At 32.0% G+C, this 9,731-nt stretch overlaps 1 pseudogene; it reads left to right on the top strand.

Moving 5' to 3' along the window:
- Positions 1 to 2,902: 2,902 nt before the first annotated feature.
- Positions 2,903 to 3,883, top strand: LOC125118953 (survival motor neuron protein-like; annotated as a pseudogene).
- Positions 3,884 to 9,731: the final 5,848 nt, after the last annotated feature.

Here is a 9,731-nt window from a genome sequence, read left to right as displayed (position 1 = left end):
GCTTCCTCCTTTCCCTGTCCCTTTCAGTTCAACGTGACTGTTTCTGCTGATGTAATATATCAAAATATTGTGAATTTCCTATGTATGTTCCTTTTCTAGTGGTATGGAGTTTTGTGCTGTTAGACAAGAGGGTTCGCCACAGATATTTTGTGGAAATTTTCATATATAACCATGGCATCTGCTGAGATTTTTGAGAGATCTGTGAGTCACAAATCTAATCTTTCTTTAGCACTAGCAAAAGTTTGTCAAGTCAGGCCATTCACTTCAGAGCACAATTTTCTGACAGTGATTGGCTTAATCTTAACATCTTTTCCAAGCTAGATATGCTGTGAGATTCTACAAATAAATACAAATATACATTTACATAATTGTGCTTCCCTCAACTTATCTCTTTTATCTCACATTTTACTATAAGCAGCAAAAAGAAACCCAGCCACTCCTGCAACACATCACATGGGAGTATCCTCAGCTAAATATGCAAGTTCATCACAAGTTTTGCTTACCACACAGTTGTATAACACAATTCAGCTGTGCATTCTGCCACTATGTAAAAAGAGCTCACATCTATACTTTTTATTTCTCACCAGCAGTGTCTTTAACTTTCATGTTTTTTCATCGTTGTGTTATGATAATATATATTCTCTAAGTTAATATATACTTTATTTTCTATGTTCCTCACTTCCTTCTTGTCCTTCACCAGTAACCCTTTTAATATATACCAATATATGAACATACATAATTACATATTTTTACAAACATTATATTTAAGATAAGGTGGGCTTTTTATATCAATCAATTTAAAATTCTTCCAACCTGTAGAAAGTATAAAAATTTCCACTTCCATAATTTTAGTTATTTGCTAGGGTAGCAACACAATTTCAGATACCAACATCTCTATTATTTTCCTGTGGCTTTGTATCAAATACCACAAACTTAATGTCTTAAAAAAAGATAAATTAGTTCTCTTGTAGTTCTGGAGGCCAGAAGTAAAAAATCAGAATCAGTGGATTTAAAGTGTCATCAGGGGTGAATACATTTCTTACAACTCCCAGTCAATTAAGTAATCAAAAATTTATTTATAACTATTATAAATTCCTGGGAAAATTGCTTGTAGGTATAACCTATAAAACTTTGAAAAATTTACAAAGAAAAGTAATGCGTAAGGGCAACTGATTACCTTATTTTTGTATGACTAGTTATATACAACATAAAATTTACCATTTTAACTATTAAGTGCACATTTTAGTGTCATTATGTATGTTCACTTTGTTGTGCAATCAATACCATAATACATTTCCAGAACTTTTTATTCTTCCCAAATTATGACTAATTCTATTCCAAAGAAATGATTCCCCTATACCCCTGAACCCCAGCTTCTGGTAGCCACTGTTATCCCTTCTGTCTCCATGAAACTGATTAATATAGATGACCTAGTATTTTGAGTCATACAGTATTTGTTCTTTTATGACTATAAGATTTCAGTCACCATAAAAATCATAATGACTCCAAGGTCCACCCATGTTGCAGCATGTGTCAGAATTTTCTTCCTCTTTAAGACTGAATAATATCCCATTTTATGTATATGCCACATTTTGTTTATACATTCATCTGTCAATGGACATTTAGGTTATTTCTACACTTTAGCCATTATGAATAATGTTGATATGAACGTTAGTGTACAAATATCTCTCTGCATCTTTAGTTTCAATTTGAATATAAATAGAATTTATGGATCATATGGTAATTATATGTTTATTTCTTAAATAATTACCTTATTGAAAGTTATAGTATATTTTCATATTATGAAACTTCCACGGAAATATTTATAATTTACTGAAATATGAATACTCAATGTCATAGAATATACACAAGTGAAAACTGGAATTTTATTTGCTAAAGACTCCTTTCAAATCAGTGGGAAAATATAAATTAGTTAATAAATGGTGTCAAGACATAAATTCTACCTAGAACAAGGAAGTATCCCTATTTCATCATCCACATAAAAGTAAATGCTAGACTAAGCAAATCTTTAAATAAAACATTTGACAACTTTTGATTACTTGACAAAAATCTACAAGTAAATTTCTAGATAACCTTAGAGAATTTCAGGATAACCTTGGAGAAATTCCCCTCTGGAATTATGAGAGGCATGTTATCAATATTCACTAATATCTGATTACAATCTCCTGGCTACACAGTAGGATTGCACTTCCCTATATTTTGAATTTATGAGTGACTTTGAAAATTATTTCAACTAGAAAATTCAGGGGTTAAATATTATAAAGCCTTATTTGATTTTCAATGTATTTAGATTTGGAGAAAAGTTTATTTCTGCCATGTACCTAGTGACTGAATTTTCCCCTGCTCTGGTTCACTCTTTTCTGTGTCTCTGTGTACTTATGTGAATATAACTGTGACATTTATTCTTAGATATGAGTTTGGTTTGTTTAAAGAAAAGTGTAATATAAAATTTGACAGAAATAACCAAGTAGCCCTCTATAAAGACTGAATCAATAAGATAAATGATTTAAAACACATAAAAATAGAAATGTAAAATCATACTTTGAATTTACTCATTAAACAATAAAATTTTTAAATATTTCAAAATAACTGTTAACTAAAGTAATACATCAAAAATTGTGAATCATAGACAAAATATTCCAAGGTAAAATGGATAGACTAATGCCTTTGATAGAAAATAAGAAATTAAGCATCCAGTTCATGACAGTAGAAATAGAACAAGCAAAATTCAAGGAAAATAGAACAAAATAATAAAACTAAGAGAAAAAAAATGATGAAAAAAGAAATAATAATAAAATTAATAAATACATAAAATTTCTGCTTTGAACAGACTAACAAAATATAAAATTTAAAAAACAAACAAGTAAACAAAGAAACAAAAATGCCAGGAGGTGATGGTGATAGCCTCCCATAGTAGGAGGACTCATTGCTACTCCAGTATAGCAAAAGACAGAGTGGTGATTCCAACATATTGGATGATACAGCAGTGATAAAATCTTGTGATAAAACGCTGGCTTCATTTAAGCACACTATAAGAAACGGTGACATTTCTGAAGCTTCAGATAAACCAAAAGGTGTACCTGAAAGAAAATCTGCTAAGGAAAATAAAAGCCAAAATAAGAATAGCACAACTCTCTTGAGGCAGTGGAAAGTTGATGACAAATATTCTGCCATTTTATCAGAAGGCAGCTATATCATTCCAAATACCCTTGCTTTATTTGATTTTAAAAGAGAAATCTGATATGGATATGGATATGTGTGTGTGTGTATAACTGAATTACTTTGTTGTACAGCAGAAATTATCACAACATTGTAAATCAATGATACTTCAATAAAACTTTAAAAAATGAAAACAAAAATAAGCTGAGAGAGAGGGAGAAATCTGTACTGTGGTTTACACTTGATATGGAAATAGGAAGGAGCAGAAGCTGATTCACTTTCCCCAACCTCTGAAGTAGTTAATAATATAGAACAATGCCCAAGAGAATGAAAATGAAAGTCAAATTTTCACATATGTAGATGAGAACTCCTCCAAGTCTGCTGGAAATAAACCAAATAATATCAAGTCAAAATACATTTGATGAAACACTTCTCTCCACCCCATGCCCCCATGTCAGCATCAAGATTTGGACCAGGAGAGCAAACCAACTGCCACTACAACCACACTTCCTATCATGCTGGCTGCATCCATTTCCTTTTGGGTCACCAATAATTCTCCCACAGCTTTCCATATACACAGATTCTGCTGAAGATTCTGATGCTATGGGAAATATGCTAATCTCCTAATTCATGAGTGATACAGTGGTTAATCTTTGAATTTCAAACAAAATAAAAAAGAAAAAGGTGCTCACATTTTAATTAGGGAGTAGTTCATTGAGGGTTCTTTAATAAGAACAATGCTATCCCAAGAAGAATGATTTCTTAATGTGCCCTGGTTCATGTGAACAAACATTCCATTATTTTTATCATGAAGACTTGTTCAGGTGGCAAAATCATCTTCATTTTTCCTTTTTGCATGTGTCCCGTGTTTGAATAATCAATGAGGTGTTTTACATAATAATCAGCTTGAGTAACTGAACAATGAAAATGTGAATAATTCAAAGAAAATCCAACACACATAGAGGGCAGAAAAGTCAATGTGTCAAATTTATGATTAAAAACGTTTGTAAATTGCACCTCTATTTGTATATTAAAATTTTGTATGCTTTTAATAAAAATGGTAAGTATTTAAGAAAAAAAACACCCTTTGTTAAAATTAGTAAGAAAAAAAATGAAAAGAAAAGCAGTATTAAAAACATAAGAGAATTGGGGGAATGTCCAAGATGGCAGACTAAGAAGACCCTGAGCTTACCTCCTATGAGCATACCAAAGTTAAAACTATTTACAGAGAAACTATCTCTAAGAACAACTAAAGACTAGCAGAAAATATTTTCCATAACTAACCACTGAAAAAAAGAAACTAAATTGAGATAGGTAAGAAAGGTAGAGACATAGAAAAGTCATGACACATCTAAGTAGGCAACCCACAAATGAGAGAATAATTACAATTGCAAAAGTTCTTTCAAAGGAGTGAGGGGTCCAAGATCCACATTGTGCTTCCCAGCCCAGGAGTCTTGCATTTGGAAGATGAGCTTCCAGAACATATGGCTTTGAAGACCAGCAGATCTTACATATAGAAAATAGACTCCACTCTTAAAAGGAATGTGAAAAATTTCACATGTTCCGAAATGGTGCTTATCAGAACCAGTGTCCTCATGATGGGAGCTTTTAAAAATGGTTGCTGCCAACATCCAGTGAAGGCACTGGTTGCTGTCTTTTGGAGATGCAGGAGACAATTGGTAAAACTAATGTGGATAAAGTAGCCATTTGGGGAAATTCATTCTACTCTTAGGTTACTGGTGCATGCAGGAAACATTTTGGAGTCCTCCTTCTATCCTTTTAGGGCCCTGGGATCACCCACCCAATAACTACAGGGACTGCTGGGCCCCACAGTTAGCCACACAGGTACCCAACTCCACACATCAGATAGCTAGCAACAGTCCTCAGACCATTCATGTTGTGCAGGAAGCCAAGCCAGGACATAGTCCTGCCTACCAGTGAATCAGCAGCCACCAAACTAGGCAAAGCCTGGAAGCCAAACATCTCAGGAACCATAGTTGCCCAGCAGTACAACCACAGACAACCCAACCACAACAAGAGGGTCTATGTGGCTCACAAATCAGGTACCCCTAGAGCATGTCGCTCTGGTGACCATAAGGAAATGGGCTTCTGGGATCCACAGTATGTCTTCTACATAAGGCCACTTCTTCAATATTAGAGAACATGTCATACATGAAATAACACCAAAAAAACTCAGCAAAATGAGGAGATGGAGAAATATGTCCCAAATGAAGGATCAAGATAAACCTTCAAAAAATTAAGTGGTGATAAGCAATCTGCCTGATAAAAAGTTCAAGATAATAGTCAAAAATTTGCTCAATGAGCTAGGGGGAAAAGTGATTGAATACAGTGAGAATTTTTTTGCTAGCTATTATTTTTAAAATTTTTATTATGGTTTATTTATAATGTTCTATCAATTTCTGCTATGTAGCAAAGTGACCCAGTTTTATATATGTATATATGTGTGTGTGTGTATATATATGTGTGTATATATATAAATTATTTCCATAGTGAGAAATTTAACAGACATAAAAAATGGAGTAAAGAATCAAACAGCTGAAAATTTAAAAAATAAAAACAAAAAATGCACTAGAAGACATTGACAGTATATTAGAGGATATAGAGGAATGAACAAGCAAATTGAAAGACAGAGTAGTGGAAATCACCCAAGACAAGCAGAGTTATAATTTCAACAAATAATATCAATGCAGTCAATAGTATTAACTCTAAGTTTAATACAGTATTAATCTGTAATCAGTTTATTGGATGATTTTTAATGTATATTTGAATTTTGTGCAAAGAATTTAAAAGTGAAATAGTATTATTGATTGAATTTTGCCATTATGAGAACGGTAATCTTATCAAGTAAATGTATAAGTGCTTGGTCCCTTCTACTTTTTTTTCTATATACTAGAAATAGAAATATTGGAATGATTTACTCTTTGAGGCTTAAATATCATTTGAGACATAAAACCGTTTTCCTATACCATATTTTATGGGGCAATTTTTTGATAACATTATTTTTTTATAATCACTGAATTCTTATTATTTTCTTAATTGTTATTTGATTACTTTCAATAATTCAATTTTATAGTATTAATATATTCCCAAGTTTTTGACAGAGCACCTTTTTGTTTTTATTTTTTATTACTCAATTAATTTATTACATTTATAGTTGTACAATGATCACCATAACCCAATTTTATTTATTTTTTATTTTTTATTTTATTTTTTGTCTTTTTGCCATTTCCAGGGCAGCTTCCCATGGCATATAGAGGTTCCCAGGCCAGGGGTCTAATCAGAGCTCTAGCCACCGGCCTATGCCAGAACCACAACAACATGGGATCTGAGCCGCATCTGCGACCTACAGCACAGCTCATGGCAATGATGGATTCTTATCCCACTGAGCAAGGCCAGGGATCAATCCTGCAACCTCATGGTTCCTAGTTGGATTCATTAACCACTGCACCATGATGTGAACTCCTCACAAACCAATTTTATAGTATTTCCATCCCCAACCCCCAGCACATCCCCTCTCCCCCACAACTTGTCTCATTTGGAAACCATAAGTTTTTCAAAATCTGTGAGTCAGTATCTGTTCTGCAAAGAAGTTCCTTATGTCTTTTTTCGGATTGCACATGTAAGTGATACCACTTGATGTTGGTGTCTCATTGTTTGACTGATTTCACTTAGCATGATAATTTCTAGGTCCATCCCTCTTGCTAAAAATACTGGTATTTTGTTCCTTTTAGTGGCTAAATAATATTCCTTTAATGGCTGTGTATATGTACCACATCTTCTTGATCCACTTCTCTGTTGAGGCACATTTAGGTTGTTTCCATGTCTTGGCTATCGAAAGTAGTGCTGCAATGAACATTGTCTTTGCGAGTCATGGTTTTCTCTAGATAGATGCCCAGGAGTGGGATTGCTGGATCAAGTGGTAGTTCTATGTTTAGTTTTCTGAGGAATCTCCACACAGTTTTCCACAATGGTTGCACCAATTTACAGTCCCACTGAGAGTGTAATAGGGTTCCTTTTTCTCCACACCCTCTCCAGGACTTATTGTTTGTAGACTTTTTGATGATGGCCATTCTGGCTGGTATAAGGTGGTACCTCATAGGGGTTTGATTTGCATTTCTCTAATGATAAGTGATGTTGAACATTTTTTCATGGTTTTTTTTTGTTTGTTTGTCATATGTATGTCTTCTTTGGAGAATTGTCTGTTTAGATCTTCTGCCCATTTTTGGATGGGGTTATTTGCTTTTTTGGTATTGAGCTGTAGGAGGTTTTTATAAATTTTGGAGATTAATCCCTTGTCACTTGATTCATTTGCAAATATTTTCTCCCATTCTGTGGGTTGTCTTTTCATTTTTTGAGGGTTTCCTTAGCTGTGCAGAAACTTTTAAGTTTAATTAAGTCCCATTTGTTTATTTTTGTTTTTTCTGTCATAACTCTAAGAGGTGTATCTGAGAAGACGTTGCTGTCATTTATGTCAGAGAATGTTTGGCCTATGTTTTGCTCTAAACATTTTATAGTATCTGGTCTTATATCTAGGTTTTTGTTGTGAGCCACATGGGAAGTCCATGGTCTTATATCTAGGTTTTTAATCCATTTTAAGTTAATTTTTATTTATGGTATTAGGGAGTGTTCTAATTTCATTCATTTACATGTGGCTGTCCAGTTTTCCCAACACCACTTATTGAACCAGTTTCCCAACACCACTTATTGAACCAGTTTCCCAACACCACTTATTTTTATTGTGTTTTATTTTGGTTTCCTTCCCTAAAAAATATTTCTCTATTAGTTTCATCAACTGCATAGTTTCTGAATCAGTTTTTTCATTCTACTTAATTAGTGTCCTTTAATATTTTTCATTCCTATGAATCTTGGATTTAGTTTTTCCTTTAGAAGATAAGCAAGTTTACAAACACAAAGATGATTATTGGCTACATTAATCAATTTAATTAAGGACTTATTATCACTCCTTCTATCATTAAAACCTTTTATGGTGGAAAATATAATGTTAAATTGAACTCTTTCAAATTTTAGGTTCACTCAAATTTGGAAATCTCAGATATATAGAATATCATAATTCTGTAGAGGAGTAAAGACTGTTAATAATTTTTATTAATCAATTAATCAATTTATCTACTAGGTAGTGTTGAGAGACATAGTCAACAAAATGTAATGTAACATGTTACATTTTAAGGAAAACACATTAGGGATTGTGTTAAACAATCTAAATGTTAGATAATTTGTTGTTTGATGAATATTTATGATAAGCATAGTTAAATCAAGTAGACAGTAGAAACTCCGAAATCCATTAGAATAATGATAAAGTCATTACTTAAAAATATAGAAAACAAAATATTGTTTTGCCAAAATTCATTATACTTGACCAAATCAGTTTAACTTAGGAGGTTTCATATTTTTAAAAATAAATAAATAAATAAAAACACTTTCACATATGAATCATTTTAAGGAAACATATGCCCATAGTAAAATTAACATTTTACATAATATTAATACATAAAATTAACATTTTATAAGATAAAAATTTACAGTGGTTGGTATGCCTGTGATTAATTCCAAGAGTATATACATAGACAATTTGTTCTTTGTATCAACAAATTATATATATATATTTAAAATTTCCTTTATGAAATTGACATGTGTACCTTACATACAATCATGAAAAATATAATTAAGCATTTAGAAATAGAATATTTAAGAAAAGCAGCCTAATAATTTGAATGTGAATTTTAAGCATTTATTTTAAAAATCAAGTATAAATTTGCATTTATGCATTTCAGATTTCATGCAATTTTCTAAATATGTAGCATATAAATATCTCTTTCCCATTTAAAATTCTTGCAAAATATATATTTTTTTATTTTAGCTATGCCATAGGCCTGCGGAAGTTCCCAGGCCAGAGATAAAACCCAGGTTACAACATTTACCCAAGCCACTGCAATGACAACACTGGATCCTTAACCTGCTGCACCACAAGGAAACTCCTCAAAATATGATTCTTGATCTTCAATTATTTCAATTACTTTTGTCTTAGATTGGTAGTATTAAAATTACAAAAATTATTTCAGCTAGAGCAGCTGTCTTGCAGAATCTCAGAAAATTTATAATAATAGCATAACATATTACTTAAATACAGACTTAAGTAATTCCATATTGATGATTTATATTATAGTTAGGTTATATTTTACTTAAAGTTGCTGCATTTTCATTATTCTGAGGATAAAATGATGTTATGAGTAACACAAACAAAACCATCTCAACTACCACCATCTTTTATTTTAGTTGTAAAACTGAACCACATGGAAGTTTACACAATTTTTTTATTTACTTTTCAAAAAACAATTTTGTATTCAGAAAGATTGAAGCATATCACTATGTAAATTCTTAGTTTTTTTTTAAAGAAATGTTAAAACATCTCTATCACTATGATGCTTTGATTTCCTGTGTTTATACATTTAGGTTTTCCTTAATTCCCCATCCTAAATTATGTACCTATTATTCTTTCTCATATAATTTTA

Source organism: Phacochoerus africanus, chromosome X, assembly GCF_016906955.1.
Source record: "Phacochoerus africanus isolate WHEZ1 chromosome X, ROS_Pafr_v1, whole genome shotgun sequence".
Lineage (NCBI taxonomy): Eukaryota > Metazoa > Chordata > Mammalia > Artiodactyla > Suidae > Phacochoerus > Phacochoerus africanus.
Note: the sequence above shows the minus strand (reverse complement) of the source record. Positions and strands in the feature narration are given on the sequence as shown.